Source organism: Callithrix jacchus, chromosome 1, assembly GCF_049354715.1.
Source record: "Callithrix jacchus isolate 240 chromosome 1, calJac240_pri, whole genome shotgun sequence".
Taxonomy (NCBI): domain Eukaryota; kingdom Metazoa; phylum Chordata; class Mammalia; order Primates; family Cebidae; genus Callithrix; species Callithrix jacchus.
In genome coordinates, this window is record NC_133502.1 from 154,979,431 (window position 1) to 154,997,943 (window position 18,513).

Consider the following 18,513-nt stretch of genomic DNA (forward strand, 5'->3'; position numbering starts at 1 on the left):
CTGTCTCTCTGCCCCCTCTCTTCTGAATGCATTTAGAATCTAATGATTCTTCTTCTGGCATGAATTGAAGTGATCTGCTCCACACACCCTTACTCCAATCAGTAAGGATTTGTTAGTGTGAACTCCAAAAAGGGTAGGCAGCAAAAGCACATGAAGATACCAGGGTGCCCCACATTCTAACCCTCCAATGTAATAAATAACATGTGAGATGGCGCTGGGGTGGGCAGGGAAAAGATGCATCATTCACTTTCATTGAGGTCACACTGCCCTTCTCTGCTCTTTTCAGAGAAAAGCTTTTTTTTATACATGCACGCCACACTCACTCACACATGCACACTCCCTGCAAGAAGCCAACAAAGCATTTTGGTCATCTATAGGCCACTCAGCTTCTTCAGAGTTGAGTAAGATTAAAAAAGCCCGACATCTCCAATATTCCTCAGCAACGGTTTATGTACCTGCATAGACAGATGAAAAAAGGGCTTGAGGATGTATTTAAAAACATGCATGTATATGATGGATGGTTAGAGAGAGAGCATGCAAGAATATGATACAGATTAATGGCTCTCTGTATTTTTGGAGTCTTTTTGTTTCAGGCCCATAGTTCTGGTGCATTGGAAGGGTTCTGGAATTTTAGAACACAAAGTAGCAGTTTTAAATAATGAGAGAAGATTCCACATGGAACGCTCATCTGGCTGTGGCAGCCTGTGACTGAATGAGAGAAAAGTGCCCTAGAAGCTATTCATTACGAATTCACTGGAAGCTCTCAAACGAGGCTGGCAGAAGCTGAAATTGAAGTGGTCTCTGACCTAATTTTCTTCTGCATGAAACATCTGCATCAAGGCTCTCTTTGATGTATTCCACTTGGCTCTGTCTATAGGATTGTATCACATGGACTCGGTGTTGCCTCCTTATTGAAAGACATTTCCAGCCTTTGCAAGGTAATGCGATGTTACTGTTACCCAAGCTAATCACTCAATGTGCTCCTAAAATAGAAACAATAGCAGTTCAGAGACAATGTTGTCTGCTGGCTGTTCCTGCAGTTTGGGCTCCTGGTTTTCCAACTTAGATCTGTGGCATTTAGCCCCTGTAATTCCAAAACAAAGGAGAGGGAGAAGAAAGGCGAAACTATGCAAGATAATGTTGAAGGACCAGCAGCATTATGTGTGAGAAGCTTCATCTTATTTGGTCCTTCAAGCCATTGGGTAGGATTTTGGCACCATTTAAACCACACAGAGCAATACGATAAGAGGTCTGCCTTAAGAAAGAAAAAAAATCTCTTGATTTGGATGTTGCTTTTATTCCAAATTCTGATTGACACCCTCCGCTGAGAGAGAAAGGAGTGAGAGACAGAGAGAGAGAGAGAGAGAGAGAGAGAGAGAGAGAGAGAGAGAGAGAGAGAGAGAGAGAGAGATGTGTACTGAATGTTGAGTGTTTTGTGATTCTTTAGTGATCTATGAACTACTTTTAAAAATTGTCTTTTCCCTCTTAAGCTCTCCCAACCTAGGTAGAATGCAGAAGTGAATTTTTAAAGGAATAATGATAATAATCTTTTTTAAAAGCAACTGTAATGAGGCATCTTCTTTATCCTGGCAGAATAGCTCTTGCCTTTCTCCATAAAGGTTTGCTGCACCGTCTTCGTTAATGGTGTGCTGCTGTTCCCCACCATCCCAGCATTATGTGAATAACGGTGGTGTCTTTTGTATTCCACCCCCTGAAGAAGAAACCTTTGAAATTCTAAATGACTGTGCTGCAGGTTTTAATGTCTGCTTCTGCGAAAGAATTGAGAAATGCGCACTCACTGAGCAAGATGCAGCATGCCTTTGACAAGCCTTTCCGCCTGACTCCTCTGTCCCACGAATTTAGATGAATACACATTCTTGTAGATGCCCTCTAGTTCTCTTTATGCCAGGATAGAATGACAGAGGTGATCAACAGCCTCCTTTTGCCCAAATATTGATACTCCCATGGACAAATATGTAATCATTCCTTTCCTCTCTAGTGCTTTCTAATCAAAGCAATCAGATATGAAGCATTTGGGGGCAGTAGACTCTCTGAGGTCAGTGGTGATCCAGTTCTCCAACAAGAAGAAAATATGGGTGCACATTGACCTACTTGTTATGAACCTTCACAGAAGACCCAGGGAAGGCGTTAGAGTTGGGGCCACAAGGTGGGTATCTTTAATCAGCCTCAAGAATCAAAGCAGATATTCCCCTCCTTCAGGAGGTCTTTCCTTATTATCCTCACTGTACTGGGGCCTTTCAGACACGCAACACACCAAAACAGTCATGTTCCCCTCAAGCAAAGCTCTGAGAATTGTGTACGGTCTATCTTCTCTATCAGCCCGTGCTGTCTTGAGGGCAGACACTATTTCTTATCTTTGCAGTCACAGTGTCCGCCACAAATAGGCTGACCAACTCATCTGAATTTGCCCAGCACTTTTTGCCCAGAGCTTTTCTGGTTTTAGCACAGAAAGTCCAGTGTCCTAGAATTTCCTCTCATTACTGGGCAAACCACTGGGCACATATTAAGTGTTCAGTAAATGTGTTAAACAAATTAATATGAAAAATATTAAATCACCTTTATCCTGTGAATCATAAACTCTAAGTTTAGTTTTAAGAAATCTTCATAATCGAATGCTTTATAATCCTTTGGGTATATACCCAAAGTAATGGGATTCCTGGGTCAAATGGTAGTAGATGATGGGGGCATGGATGCAGCAAACTGCCATGGCACGTCTATACCTATGTAACAAACCTGCACGTTCTGCACACATGTACCCCAGAACTTAAAGTATAATAATAACAAAAAAGAAACCTTCATTACCCATGTTCTCTCTCCAGCCATAAGGTTCAAACCCCAATAGAGCCCAGATTTCCAGTTGTCATGCTCACTCAATAAGCAACAGACCTGCCAAGTCCTACAGTCACAGAATCAGAGCCCTGGGCTAAGAAGAGAATTTGATGCTACCTGAGGCAAAATGCTGTTCTATGTTCTGATCTCCTTGAGTATTATAAACAAAAAAACCTATCTTATCACCAAGGCATGAGTGTTAAGGGGTGTGAAGAGAGAGGAGAGAGAAACAGACAGAGAGATTGAGAAAAGAAGAGGAGACAAGAAAGACAAAACTCAAAATCAATGTTAGTCAGGCCTTCTGGGGCTCCGAGACTTAACACGGCCTGCAAGGTCTCAGTTTTCTGTCCCAGCCCTGCTTTCTGTTCTCATCTCCGATCATTGCTTCCACATTCAGTGATTCCCGACTCCAGCTAGAGAAGCCTCCATGCTACTCCCCCAACTCAGAAGCAGGCTACTTCTTGGCCCTTGTACGAACTACTCGCTGACCTGGAATGCTCTTCGGAGATAGCTATGGAACTGGCTCCCTGTATTTATTCAGTCCTTGGCTCAGAGCACCTTACCTTGACACCCTGCAAAAACTAGCCCTGTCCATCTCTGTTCATTCTCTGACCCTGCTTTGTCTTCACAGCCCTTATCACCAGCAGACACATTATAGACTTGTTTATTTCCTATCCAGAACAATACTAATAGAACGTTTTATGATAGAGGCAACACCCTATATCTGTACTCCTCAATACGGCAGCTAGTAGGCCTAGGGTGGCAACAAAAGTACTTAAAACTCAAGTATTTGAATACTTGCGATCACCTAGTAAAATTGATGAAATGATTTTTTAATTTTTAAAACCTTTCTTAATTTAAGTTTAGACAGCCACATGTAGCTAGTAGCTACCATTTGGACCTTGTGGTTACAGGTAAAATTTTGAAAGCAGTTTTTTCTACTTTGTTTTTTGAGATACTTCTTAGCTCCCAGAGAAGTTTCTGGTATATAAAGTGTTTCAATAAATATGTTTTTAAATAAGCTCATTATTCTAGGCATGAAACAGGCATCTGTGGCTGGGGAGGAACCTAAGGAGACTAATTCTGAATTCCAATCAACCCACATCATGGGAGGACCCTTCAGACATAGGGTCATCAAAGGGATGTTCCCTGGCCAAATGTCATCATCTCCCTAAACCTCATTTTCTTATGTGTTCAATGGGAATATTTGCTTACAGTATTTAAGAGATCTGTCAGTGAGTGGATGTCCAACACACTGAGTTCTCTAGTGACACAGAAATGCTATGTGTAAGCACAGAGCTATATATATAGGAAAGCACTTTGAAGAATGCCAATTTGTGATATTCTTGTCAGTGATTACTATTTTGGAGGAGAGGGATGATTTATTTGCATTATAAAATAATTCTTTGTTTAACAAAAGAAACTATGAGAGAATTGTCTCAAAGTAGCTAACTCCCTGATGCATTTCATTAAGAATACATTCTGACAAATCCAGGGTCCTTGCAATTTATTGCGCAATACAAGGCTTACCTGTATTTTCAAGAATGCATTAGGATGTTCCTTTGACTTGCTGGTGTTCTCATAACATCTTTTCTTCTAGGATTTGGTTTGACTTATTAGTTGCAATCTTGGAAGGCTATAGCATTCATTCCTTCTATTGGTTCAACAAGTATTTATTAAATTCAATGTAGGGCCAACTACTCTTCTTGACACAGCGAATACTTTCATATAATGAAAAATTGAAAAAGATAATCCATGTAAAGCTTTTAAAATAGTACCCAACACACACTAAGCACTCCATAAATATTAGTTGTTGTTTTTCTTGCTGGTGTTATTATATAGAACTTACAGTCTAGTGGAGGCAAGAGACAAAAAGCAAACATATATATGATCAGAATTATCTCCAATACAAAGTGCTATATTTGCTATATATGGCAAATATAAAACAAGTTATAACGTATAGCCTTAGGGACAGCACCTAAGGCCTGACCTCAAAAGGTCCTGTGTCCAGCCAATGGGTAGTAGGATTTCTGATCCCAATTACAAAAGTAGTAACATTATATTTCTGGAATTTTGTTGAGTCTGCCTCCTGTGGGTTTTTATGAAAGTGTAGTCAGACTACTTAAAAGAACAGAGAGCTATGATTCCATATTGTTAGATGAACTATTTTTTACCAACTGGCTAATAAATATAGTATATTAGTAAATGTCTATAGACATGGCCAAAAAAAAATTCAGCTAAATTAAGTGCTAAAGACTTCCTGGAGCAGAGGCCACTTTACATCAGTGAAGGATGGCTGCTCCTAGGAAGAGGTACTCTCTGAATAGGAGGAGCCAGATCCAATCAGAAGGGACACAGAGTTGATTCCATGTAGTAGCATTTACTGAGTAACCACTTGGTGCGAATACAATACTGAAGGCAGTGGAAAGACAAGAAGGAGGGTAAGACAAGTGTCTGCCTTCAAGCACGTTACAGGTTGCAGAAGAGTTGAAATGTGTCCACTAATGCTAAGGAAGGTAGAGGCTGTAGAAGAAAGCCTGAAAACACTGAGCTGGAATGGAGAAAGGATATTGCTTCCCCATCTCACTTGGCTGCCTACTCTTTTTCATCTTGCTGCTCCTTCTCCCTTCCCCCTCCAACAATGCCAGCGTTTGCCCTGAGCCTCCCCAAGGACAATAGAGAAGCAGCCCTTGATGAGGCTGGAGGATCCTCCTGTCTGCCTCCCAGCATACACTTGCCTTGCTTTGACTTTGCTCTGTGGAAAATAAATCACAGACACTCAATTCCCAGTCACCATCCCCAGGGAGCTGGACCTCACCTCCTCCCTGGAGCCTGCCTGTAACAGGGGATTGTCAGGTACAAAGAGAAAACCTTCAGAGACCCACACCCCATTTGGAGAGCGAAGAGGGTCAATGGGAATAATTGCTAGCAGTTGAATGTGAGCGATTGTAGAGGGATTGGAAGGAAAAGGATTCAGGAAGGGAAGAAAGAAAAGAAGGGGGGAAAAAAAGCCCTCACCCCCCGCTCCCCCCAACCTCCATAGTCTGTGCACAGAGAACTGCATGGTGGTCTGGGTCCTTGTAGAACATTTGTGTGCTGGACAATAGCACAGCCTGGCTTCAGATCATCAGCTGCTGTTTTCTGGTTAGCTCTCCCTTTATGTGAGTGCACAATGCAAGCCTTCAGTCACAGTGACTCTTGAGAAATACATCTGGTTTTTTCTTTCAGACGCTCTGAAAAGGTCAGCCTGTTCGTTTCTTAGACGCGAGACACCACAGATTTTTTTTCTCCCTCTGAACTGGAAAGACAGACCTACACCTTTTCTTGCCTCCTGGTACATAATTAGACATGGTGCCGCTCTAGAAGCCAGCTAGCCCATCCTCGGCACTCTTTCAGAGACCTGTCACCCAGCTTTGTGGCTGCCGAACTTCTGCTCTGATCACAAAGCCTCCAAACAGTCCTCCTTCCCCAGCCCAACACCCTGGGGTTCTCTGCTTGTTGTTTTGTTAATTATGACAATGACTCCCTCAGCCTGCTACCCCGAACAGGGTACATGACCGATGCTATCCCTGGCAGAGGGAAGACTTGAGAATTTTTGAAAAAAAAAAAAACCTCAAACAACAACAACAAAAAACCCAACAATAACAACAACAAAACCCCACGTTTGAATCATTTTCACTCCAGTGATGGTAAAGATTCTTCATGCACACTGTAACATAATAATAAATGTGCCCATGAGGAAAGAATGATCAGCAGCTGGTGTCTGACAAATTATCTCATTCCAGACAGGCAAACAGTCCACAGTGGGGAGAGGCTGGAGCCTGAAGAGGCAATTTGGCACACGATTGGGGTTTACCTCTCAGATGATGGAGGTTCAAATGGCCCACTGTGTCAGGGCCTGGGCCTCTGAGGTTTTCTCTAGCTCTCCTATTCTCCCATCACCTCCCTGAGCTCCTGACAGCCATAGAAAGAGGGATTATTCTCTGGGCTTAGCCAGCTCACCTCTTGCCCCTCCTCCAGGGCACTCATATCCCAGCCATAAGAAGCAATTACAGTCCACCCCCCGCCAGGAGCCATGCTCTTTCATGCGTGGTACGTGCTGTTTCCTCTCCTTATAATGCCCTGGCGCCCACAGCACACTCCTATTCTGTGTTCAAAACCCATCTAGATTCCTTCTCTCCTTTTGCTATCGAGTGTTAGTCACTCTCTCTCGCAGAGCTTCTAGCACCTTTTCTTATACTTTTATTACCCCATTTTGTAGCTATTCGTTTTCTGTGGACTTTCTGACAGCAGCTGCCATGTGTTTTTAATGAACCTTGAGTGTAAGGTACAATTCCGAGTGCTTTTCTTCTGTTAACTTGTTTAATCCTCATGACCTGGACAGGGAGGAATTCTCCCCATTTTACCAGGAGGAAACTGAAGATTAATTTATTTTGCATCAGTGGCCCCTACACGATCCCTGAAGCAGTGTGGTAGAGATGGAAAAGCCCAACTTTACCTCTACTCCTGTCTCCTAGAGGCCTGATGGGGCTTACTGGCTTCTCAGGGTTCATCTCCACATAAAGTGAAACACCCCGTACCTGCTTTGCTGGATGGCTGTTATGAGGATTTAAGGTAATATAATTTGTCTGTGTTGTTCTTATCATGGGTCTTGTCTGTGACTTTATTTTTGATACCTATTTTTGATATCAGTTTCTTCCAGAATGGAAACTCCAGGAGGGTAACGACATTGCCTGCTTTGTTTGCACCCACAGTCTCAGTTACTAGAACATAGGGGCTCCATACAATTTTTTTTAATTGAGAGAGTCTCACTCTGTCACATGGGCTGGAGAGCAGTGGTGCCATCTCAGCTCCCTTCAACCTCCCCCTCCGAGGTTCAAGCAATTCTCCTGCCTCAGCCTTCTCAGTAGCTGGGATTACAGGCATGCACCACCATGCTTAACTAATTGTTGTAATTTTAGTAAAGACAGGGTGTCATCATCTTGGCCAGTCTGATCACCTCAAGTGATCCATTGGCCTCGGCCCTCCACAGTGCTGGGATTACAGGCATGAGCCACCACGCCCAGCCAGAGCTCAGACATTTTTTGGTGAATATATGATGAATGAATTGAGCAACATAAAGATGATAATGCAGTCTATGTTTAGCCTGGGTCACAATAGCCAACATCCTGCAAAATGAAGCTCTGGGATAAGATAACACCCACTGAGAACTGAAAACATTTTAGAAATTATTCTTTGGGTTTCTGACTTAGAGGGAATAACCCAAAGCCCTCCTGAGTATTATTGTTCCTGTTGGTATGAGTGGCAACATCACACAGCATTACCATCACTGTGGGAGAAAATTGAAGTTGCTGGCATCTGTCTCTTAACACAGCCTTTTAGAAGTGGGTCTAAGAAGTGGCCATTCGACAGCTATGGCTTGCATCACTACTATGTATGCTGGGCAATTACAGACAGTGAGAAAATTATCCAGTGTGTGAGTATACAGACCATGTCTCATGCATCCAATCTCCATGTGAGTACAATATGATTATCCTCATCTTATAGATAAGTAAAACTAAGTCTCAGAATGACTATACAATCTGCCTGATATCTTACAGCTTGTAAGACATGGATCAGAAACTCTATTGCCTGTAATACAAGTAAGAAACTTGAATACTAAGGTCAGGCCATGATATTAATTCTGTGAAAAACTGTCAAATGAGCCTGGCATGGTGACTTATGCCTGTAGTCCCAGTGTTCTGGGAGGCTGAGGCGGGCGGACCCCTTGAGCCCAGGAGTTGGAGACCAGCCTGGGCAACATGGCAAGACTCATTGCTACGAAAAAAAAATATATATATATTATATATATATATTATTTTTTAGTTAGCCGGCTGTGGTGGTGGCACATGCCTGTGGTTCCTGCTCCTCAAGAGGCTGAGGTGAAAGGATTGTGTGAGCCCAGGAGGTCAAGGTTGCAGTGAGTAGTGATCACGCCACTGCACTCCAGCCTAGGTGACAGAACGAGATCCTATCTCAAAAACAAACAAACAAACAAAACCCTGTCAAATGGAAAGTTTGTAAATCTCAGTAACTTACCTTGATGAGCATAACTTAAAAAAATATGTTGGTATCTGAACCTTTGAAAAACAGAAAAAAGAAGAAAAGCAATAGGCTGCAGACATCCTCGATGGTCAATACAAACAAAGGTTTGCTCATAGCTGAATCAGGCAACTATAATACACATGCTTATAGCAAGTATCTAGAGATGGGGACTAGCCTCTACCTGGAACATTCCCCCATTAAACCAAAAGGAAAAAAGATATCTCGATTGAATATCTGTAGAGAAAACCTAAAATAATTTAGTTTCTTATGTTGTATCTCACAGTTGAGAGCTAAGATCTGGCTTTTGGGTTTTATACTGTAATAGCTTCCTTTAGTTTCTGTTTATGTTAGACATATAAAAGACCCACAGTCATCTATTCTCTCCCAAGTTTAAAAATAGCACTGTCTTCTACTCTTATATTGCAATTTGGAAACAGCGAAGACTAAAGACAAAGAAAAGAACAGTTTCTGGCATTAGATTTCTTGATTGGTTTAAAACAAATATTGTTATATTTTTAACTAAAAACCCAAGGGAACTCAGCTTTGTCTATACCCACAACCACTGTAAATAGTAAGTCTAGGACACAGACGGAGTAGCTGAAATCCTCAACAAATAACCCTCTATGAGAGTAAACCACACTTACATGGTTACCCTGATGGCTTGATGTGTGCATTTCCTTTTGGAATACTGGGTTGCAGAGATCTTATTTAAATTCAGACTCTTTTTTACACTGGGTTTGAAAAGTTAGGTTTTCTTTTAAGTGGACAGGAACGTTAATAGGCCATGAAGCATCTCTTGCTTAGATGGGCCTGGTTGAAGCTACTTTCTGTGAGAGGGACAGCTTACTTTTTTCAGACACTCTGGTCTGTGGAATTTTATCTGAGGTAGAACCAAGTTGAGATGGACAGCCATGGGAATACCTGAAGAGAGGCCTTAAAGTGGAGCTTCATGACGCCTGCAAAGGATTCACTGAGCATCACAGAAGGCCTGGTCTGTGCAGAAGTAACTAGTTTGCTATTAAGTATAGCCTGTTGCACTCAACGTATGCAGTGCATTATGTGATACACAGATAACGACAAGCTTTTAATAAGAACTTTCAATTCCTCCTCTAAACTAAAAATATCCTTAGACAAAGATGGCAAAAGAGAAAAAGTCCCTGGTTGGCCTGGCCTGGATTTCCCATATACAACTTCCTCACCAAGTGGTTGTTTCTGTTACCATGGGCTGCTAACGTTGGCCTGTTTTCTCTGCTTCCAGCTACAATTGCTCAGAGTTCACTTGGAGTATCTGGATTTCATCAACAGTAACCTTAAGACACTTTTCTCCCTCAAATACTCTCCAGTGTTGTCTAGACTGGGCACATTGATTATTAATCTGGAAAGGATTTCTCTTTCTCTTTGCTCCTAATTACAATTCTGACACATTAATCTAATTCCGTTCTATAGAAATATAATGAGAACTACAAATACAAACCACATATGTATCTCAAATTTTCTAGTAGTTACATTAAAAAAAGTAAAGAAAGGTAAAATTAACTTAATAATATATTTGTGTAACTATGTATACTATCAACCATATTATATCAGCATGTAATCAATACACAAAAATCATTAATGGGATGTTTAACATTCTTTTTTTTTTTCTGTCAGACTATGTTTCCAAAATCTAGTGTATATTTCATTCTCATAGCACATCTCAATCTGGACTGGTCATGTTACATGTACCCAGAAGCCACATGTCACTAGTGGCTACCAAATTAAACATCACAGCACAAATCTGTTCTAGGGGCCTTGTGTTCTAAACAACTGCTTATGGTAACAGAGAGATTTTCATGTTGCTCACATTTCGGTGGTATATATAACTTCCTGATTCAGATTAACCTGAAGATAACTCCCTACTTGCCCACCAAGGAGATGCTCCATGATAATGCCTGTGCGTTAAACACCACAGCCTTGTCCGCCCCAACTTCCTTGCATTATGATTGTTGATCATTGCATTTGTAATTACCATGTTGAACACAACAATGCAGAACATATTTCCAGTTTCATAGCTTTAACTGCATAATGTTGTGTAGTGGTGGTGGTGTTTTTACTTAAGTAGGGTGAGAATCTCAAGATAAAAAGGTTCTTTTACTTTACTGTTTCACTTCATTATTTTCTTTTCCTCTTTGTTTCCTGTGTGTTGAAGATGTTGTCACCTTTCTTCTCTGTGGTTTATGGAGTTTCATGCCTCCTCTTCTTTCTGGAGGTCTTCGCATGCAGAATATCAAGCAGATTATGTCTGAGGTCCGTTTCAGCCCCTCTGGAGCCAGTTTCCTGTCCACAAGTAGGGCAGGAGAAGACAGGCTGGACAGGGACTCGGGGCTGAAGGCAGTGATGTGAGGAGTGGCAGGGGCCAGAAAGCAGGGGGTGGGAAGCATGCTATTTGTAGGAGGAGAAGGGAAGACAGACAGCAAAGGAATCAAGGATGTGGAAAGCATAGAAAATCCTGGCAATTCATGAAGAAGGGTATTCTAAAGCTGGTGGGACAATCAAAATATACGAATTGTAAAGGTTAAGTGAAATGTTTATTTTATTCCTTTCTCCTCTTCAGTCAGCCTGACTGAATACGATTAACAGGCACACTGCACTGGCTGCATACTAAAATTAGGTGTTAGTTCGACTTCTCACTCACAGCATTAATGCACAGAGGCCTCTTACGCATAAATGCCTTTCTCACCAGGCTCAGGCACCTCACATCCTTCCTCAGAGTTGTATGTTAGAAAGGAAACATGGAGCTTTTGTTCCGTTGGCCTGCCTGTGCCAGTCAGTGCCTCATGCTGGATAGGAAAACAGAGCGGAGCATCAGGCCTGACTGGGGTCAACTCCTTGCTCAGCACCATCCTAACATTGCAACCTTGGGCAAGAATATTTACCTCGCTTAGGCACACCTGTCTTATCTACTCAAGAGACATACACATTTCTCTTTTACCTCCCTTACAAGGATTTGGGAGAAAATTCATAAGATAATGCATAGGGAAGTATTTAAAATTTCTTACGTCTTACACAAAAGGACTAATATAATTGTGTCTATGCTGGTCATTATGGATAAACATTTGCCAAGTTGCTCTCAGTTTACAAATAGAGCAAGAGAGGCTCAGACAAGTAACACTGGCTCACTCAGTATATCCCAAAAACCAGTGATAAGAGACGAAAACCTAGTCCACTGCCTTGCAACCACGGCCTCTGTTCTTCAACCATGCTGCCTTTTTGAGAAAAATATTCCTCACCTTAACCCCATTCTAATATAAAGTCGGTTCAGCCATCAAGAGAGAAAAGACCAAAGGTATTTTTCACAAATTTTTAAAAAACTGTCTTTAATAACTCTTCGAAAGATTGATGTCAAAATCATTTTCTTTCTGAAATTTGCTTGTCTTCTCCATCATTTATGTATATTACTTTGTGGCTACCTATAAAAGCCGAAGTACATGGAATTTTTAGCCTAATGATAATTGAAACATGTGTCCTTGGGTTTTTTTCCCTTTGTCAAGTATACTTACACCAAAAAATATATGATTTTTTCACTTGTTCAACAGTCCCACAAATAAACACTTCTTAATGAATTAGTTTTCAGAAACAATCATTTTCAATTCCCCGATAGCTTACATATATAAAGCCAATGACCAAGCTTATGTTTACATTCACTGTGTACAAATGCAGCTAATACTGATTAAATATGTGTTCCTTGTATTAATACTTGATCCTATTTGGTGACATTCAGTAATGACAACATTGCTGAGCTTCAGAGCTGGTTCAAGCCCCAGAAATGTTTCCAGGTAAGACCTTAGGCTTATCCCATTCCCCCTTGAACCTCAGTTTCATCATCAGTAAAGTGGAGATACTATCACACCTGTGTCACACAATTCTTGGGAGAAATAAAAGAAATACTTTCTATGGAACAATTTTATGAAATTCAAAGTCTTAAAGAAAATTTATTTTTTCAGTATAATTCTGTCAAGTTATAGCTATATGAGGCAAGAATATTCAATCTGTGCTGTACTGTTCCCCAAAAGTCATGTTTCCATTGTGTTGATCACTCATAAAGAAGGATAAAAGCCTATGACATTAAAGAGGATGGGAACCTGGAAGGATGGAACAATCATCCTAAGAAATACAGCCTAGAATTCTTGGAATTAAAGGATCTTAGAGATGTTCTAGTCTAACTCCTAACTTCTCAGTTAAGAAAACAGGACAGGTGGTATGGAAAAGATGGACCTTATTTTCAGGAGTGCAAGAATAAAGGCCAAACCAGCTGGGCATGTGGCTCACCCCTGTAATCCCAGCACATTGGGAGGCCAAGGTGGGCAGATCACGAGGTCAGGATATCGAGACCATCCTGACCATGGCGAAACCCCGTGTCTACTAAAATATGAAAAATTAGCTGGGTGTGGTGGTGCGTGCCTGTAGTCCAAGCTACTCAGGAGGCTGAGGCAAGGGAGTTGTTTAAATCCAGGAGACAGAGGTTGCAGTGAGCTGTGATCATGCCACTGCACTCCAGCCTGGCAAAACAGCAAGACTCCATCTAAAAAAAAAAAAAAAAAAAGAATAGACACCAAACCAAAACCATAGAAAATGTTTGATTTTCTGCTGCTAGCTGTTTCCCTACATTGTGCTGTCTCATTTATAAGGACCAAATATTACATTCTCTGCATGATGGCAGGATAGCTGTGGATGATGCAGCCTTGGAGAAGTCACTCAGGGACTCTCAGAGATAGAAAGCTAATGTAGTTTGGATATGTGTCTTCTCTAAATCTCATGTCAAATTGTAATCTGCTGTGTTGGAGGTGGCACATGAATGGCTCATGGGGATGGATTTCTCATGAATGATTTAGCATCACCCTCTTGGTGCTGTTCTCGCAGTAATGAGTTCTCTCAAGATCTGGTTGTTTTAAAAGTGTGTGGCATCTCCCGATCTCTCTCTTCCTCCTGTTTTCACCATGTGACATGCCTGCTCCCATATTATACTTCCTAACATGAATAAAAGGTCCTCGAGGCTTGAGGCCTTCCCAGAAGCTAAGCAGATGCCGGCACCATGTTTCCTGTACAGCCTGGAGAACTGTGAGCCAATCAAACCTCTTTTCTTGATAAACACTATGCTCTGTATACTTCTGGCAATGGTGCACTCAGTGTTCATCTAGACCATCCTGACCTCAGTTTTAAACACATTTTTTTTGAGATGGAGTCTCTCTGTCTGTAGCCCAGGCTGGAGTGCAGTGGTACAGTCTTGGCTCACTGTAACCTTCGCCTCCTGAGTCCCAGTTCAAGCAATTCTCCTACCTCAGCCTCCCAAGTAGCTGGGATTACAGGCATGAGCCACCATGCCCAGGTAATTTTTGTATTTTTTAGTAGAGACAGAGTTTCACCATGTTGGCCAGTCTGGTCTTAAACTCCTGACCTTGTGATCCACCCGCCTCAGCCTTCCAAAGTGCTGGGATTATAGGCATGAGCCACCACGCCAGCCTCAAACACATTTTTTTAATGAGAATGGATGCATGGTTGCTGTTGGCCTCTGTCTACCCTGTCTCCTATGGGGCTGAGACCCAGGTTGCTAGGATAGACTCATCCAGCTAATATAGTCACACCAGCCTGGAGCTGGACTTGGAGATACCCTGGATAGCAAAACAAATGGAAAGTCAGTGAAAAGGAACAAACATTAAAGAAGTCATTGCAGAATTCCTTACTTCATTGAAGTTGTAACTAGAGTTCTGAAAGAAAAGTACCAGATGCCATACATGAAATAACAAGGGGATCAAACATAGGCTTGGGGACAGGACAGAGTTCCCCAAGGATGTGGTAACCGAGCAGACCTTGGTCCAATGATGTTAGATGAGTGTGAAAAGGAGAGTTACAAGCTAGTAAAATAACTGCTGTGAAGGCCTTGATGGGAAAGAACCCAGAGAGTCCTGGGCAAGGAAGGCAGGCCAGTATGGAGAGAGCAGAGTGCAGAAGACGGGGTGGGGAGACAGGTCAGGAAAGCTACCCCACACATAATGCAAACACTGTCCAAGGACTTTCTCCTTTGTTTTTCAAGTTTGTCTATAATCCCCTTGAAACAGGTTGCCTGAAAAGAGCATAAAGGTTATGAACATCAACTCTATTCCAGACTGCATAGGTCCAAATTCTGGCTCTATGAATTACTAGCTATGAGACTTTAAAGTGATTCTGTATTTTTCTCTGGATCTTCACCTGTAACTGGTCCTAATAGTAGTACTCTCTCCTAGTGTCTTGAGAATTAAATGAGCTCATATATGCAAAGTGTCTAGAACAGTGTCTGGCAAATAAGAAGTGTTACCTAAGACCTACTTACTACTAAAATGGGTCAACGGCCTGACTCCAAGTTTTTCTCTAGCTTTTTAGTCTGTGTCAACTCAGGTTCTCTGGGAAGCAGACAGACTGGGCGGGGAGAACTTCTGGTAGAATGTCCATCTGAGAAAGTCTTAGAGAACCCACTGGGAAGCTCTAGAACAGAGTCCCTGAGCAGAAATGGTCAGGTTCTAGTAATGCTTCCATGTTTAGTTGCTGAACATAAAATTTAAAAGTTGGGGGCTGGATGCGGTGGCTCAAGCCTGTAATCCCAGCACTTTGGGAGGCCGAGGTGGGTGGATCGCGAGGTCAAGAGATCAAGACCATCCTGGTCAACATGGTGAAACCCCGTCTCTACTAAAAATACAAAAAATTAGCTGGGCACGGTGGCGCGTGCCTGTAATCCCAGCTATTCAGGAGGCTGAGGCAGGAGAATTGCCTGAACCCAGGAGGCGGAGATTGCGGTGAGCCGAGATCACGCCATTGCACTCCAGCTTGGGTAACAAGAGCGAAACTCCATCTAAAAATAAATAAATAAATAAAAATAAAAAATTTAAAAGTTGAAGTTTGAAAGCTGGTTCTACCAGAGGTTATGATTTGACTGTTTGTGTACCCCCAAATTCACATTTTGAAATCCTATCCTCCACGGTGATAGTATTAGAAGGTGAAGCTTTGTGGAAAGTGACTAGGAATGGGACTAGGGCTCTTGGGCGTTGGGCCTGAGAGCTTGTTTCTCCTTTTCATTATGTGAGGACACAGCAAAAAGGTGCCATCTATGAGCCAGAAAGTGGGTCTTTGCCAGACCACAATTCTGCCTATGTCTTCGTTGTAAAATTCCTAGCCCCTAGAACTATGAGAAATAAATTTATGTTGTTTATAAGGTACCCAGTCTATAGCATTTTATTATAACAGCCCAAAGGGACTAAGACAGAGTCCAAGGAGTGCACATATTGCTATTACAGCTTCTCACTCATTGAGTATCTCCCCCCAGCTCCCTTACCCTCCTTTGAATCTCCCAGACTCTCAGCTGAATTACTGTCTACTGTCCCCTGACCCTCCCGGACTATTTATCGGATATGACCTCCCTCATGGTGGTCCCTGTCTCCATAAACAATGCTTCAAAATAAACCTTTCCATTCCCAGGTGCACTTTCTGCCTTTAGTCCTCTTTCTATGGGCACCTGGGGCTTTGTATTTCCAAAACTTAGCAGACTATTTGAGATCTGCAAACAGTGATCTTGTGACAATGAGGCAGTAGAAGAGTACCAGCATCAGGTAGACAGAAGTTTGAAGGCTGGCCCTATCATTTACTCATTGTGTAAGTCACTAGACCTCACTCACTCTTAATATCTCCATCTGTAGAATGGAACTAATCCTACCTTTCATGATTGCAATATGGATTGAATGAGATAATGTACGCGATGCTTCCCAGCACAGTGACTAGCGTGTAGCAAGTGCGCAATCAGTATTGTTTTTCTTTCCTTTCTTCTTTCTGGTATTCTTTCTTCTCCAAGTTAATCATCTTTATTTTTTTCTTGGTTTTCAGCTGCTCTCTTCATTTCACACTCCTCTAAGTTTCAATTCATAATAACCTTAAAGAGGTTATTTGGAAAGTAGAGTGCAATGCCTACTCTGCACTGGTGTGGCATGACCACCATGAAATAGCTGATGATTATCCACCAAAATCCATCTTCAATGGTGCCCATTAAATCCAAGATAATATTCTAACTCCTTAACATGGACTTTGTCAGACATTTCCTTCTGCCTGGATTTCTTTTCCTCTCATACATGTCCTGGCTCTACCCTTCAGTTCTCAGTCGCTTTTACCAGAGAGGTCTGCTCTCACATCCAAATCTAAGTCTCATTATACCCTTTCCCTGAACTCTGTTTTCTTCCTTACAGAACTAATCATGCTTTACAATTCTATACTATCTCTATGGCTACAATTGTTTAATGTGTATTTTTCCAAAAGGCATTAAACTTCAAAAAGCCATGTACTAGATCATATCTGGAGTATTCTGCATAGATTAGACAAATGGATAACACTATTGAATGGATGCTTGATTTATTTCTCTCCTTTCAAACCAAGATTATGTTCTCTTTTTTGGCAGATTCATCTCACTGCTAATTCATATTCAGCTTCTTCCCCAACATAATTTCTAAGGCAGAAGTTTGAAAGCTGGTACCAATCCATGGCCTGTTGAGAACTAGGCCTCGCAACAGGAGGTAAGCAGTGGGCAAGCAAGAAAACCTTCCTCTGTATTTACAGCCACTTTTTATGGCTCGCATTGCCACCTGAGCTCTGCCTCCTGTCAGATCAGTGGTGGCATTAGATCTTTATAGGAACATAAACCCTATTGCAAACTACGCATGCAAGCGATCAAGATTGCATGCTCCTTATGAGAATCTAATGCATGATGATCTGTCACTGTCTCCTGTCACCTCCAGATGAGATCACTGGTTGCAAAAAAACAAGTTCAGGACTCCCAGTGATTCTACATTATAGTGAATTATGTAATTATTTTAATATATATTACAATGTAATAATAATAGAGATAAAGTGCACAATAAATATAATGCACTTCAATAATCCCAAAACTACCACACCATACTGATCCATGGAAAAATTCTCTCTCACAAAACTGGTCCCTGGTACCAAAAAGGTTAGGGACCACCATTGTAAGCCTTTTTCACACCTAGCAAAGCTATGCTATCATGATTTATATAGCTATATAAATCACTATGTGAGTGTTTACATGTGCACATGTATGCATGTTTAATACAAACAAAGGTGTGTATTTGGGTAAATAATGGTTTTCACATCAACTGAAAGGGATATTGTGCATTTGCATGATGTGTGTGTGTGAGGGAATAAATAGCAGATTGACAAAGTCACCTGGGTCAAATCATGGAATGCCTGATAAGCAGTGTGAGCCATTGGATAATATTTCATATGCAACGATGGAGTGAAATGCCAATGGCTTTATTCATGGTCCAAGAAGTCAGGTCATGAGAAGGAAACCAGGACCAGAGTAGAAAGATAATGAGAAAATCCCAAAACCACAGTCCACAGTGGGGCTCAGACCTTAAGAACCAAAAAACTTGTCCCAAAGACACAGAAACAGAAATGGAACCTTGTGTTAGGCTTGATCCCGTCCACAATGGGAAATCAGTGAAGGCACTAGAGCGAGATGGTCACATGTATGATAGAGAAAGATCCCAGTGAGAATGAGCCTGG

General features: G+C 41.7%; 1 long non-coding RNA gene across 2 annotated transcripts in view; it reads left to right on the forward strand.

The window, feature by feature from the left end:
- Positions 1–694: 694 nt before the first annotated feature.
- LOC103794355 (uncharacterized) overlaps positions 695–18,513 on the forward strand; it is a 65,019-nt gene continuing 47,200 nt past the window's right edge. For both annotated transcript variants that reach the window (XR_004728010.3, XR_001910157.4), the window contains exons 1-2: positions 695–938; positions 17,387–17,501. This is a non-coding gene — a long non-coding RNA (uncharacterized LOC103794355). The remainder of the gene's footprint in view (positions 939–17,386; positions 17,502–18,513) is intronic.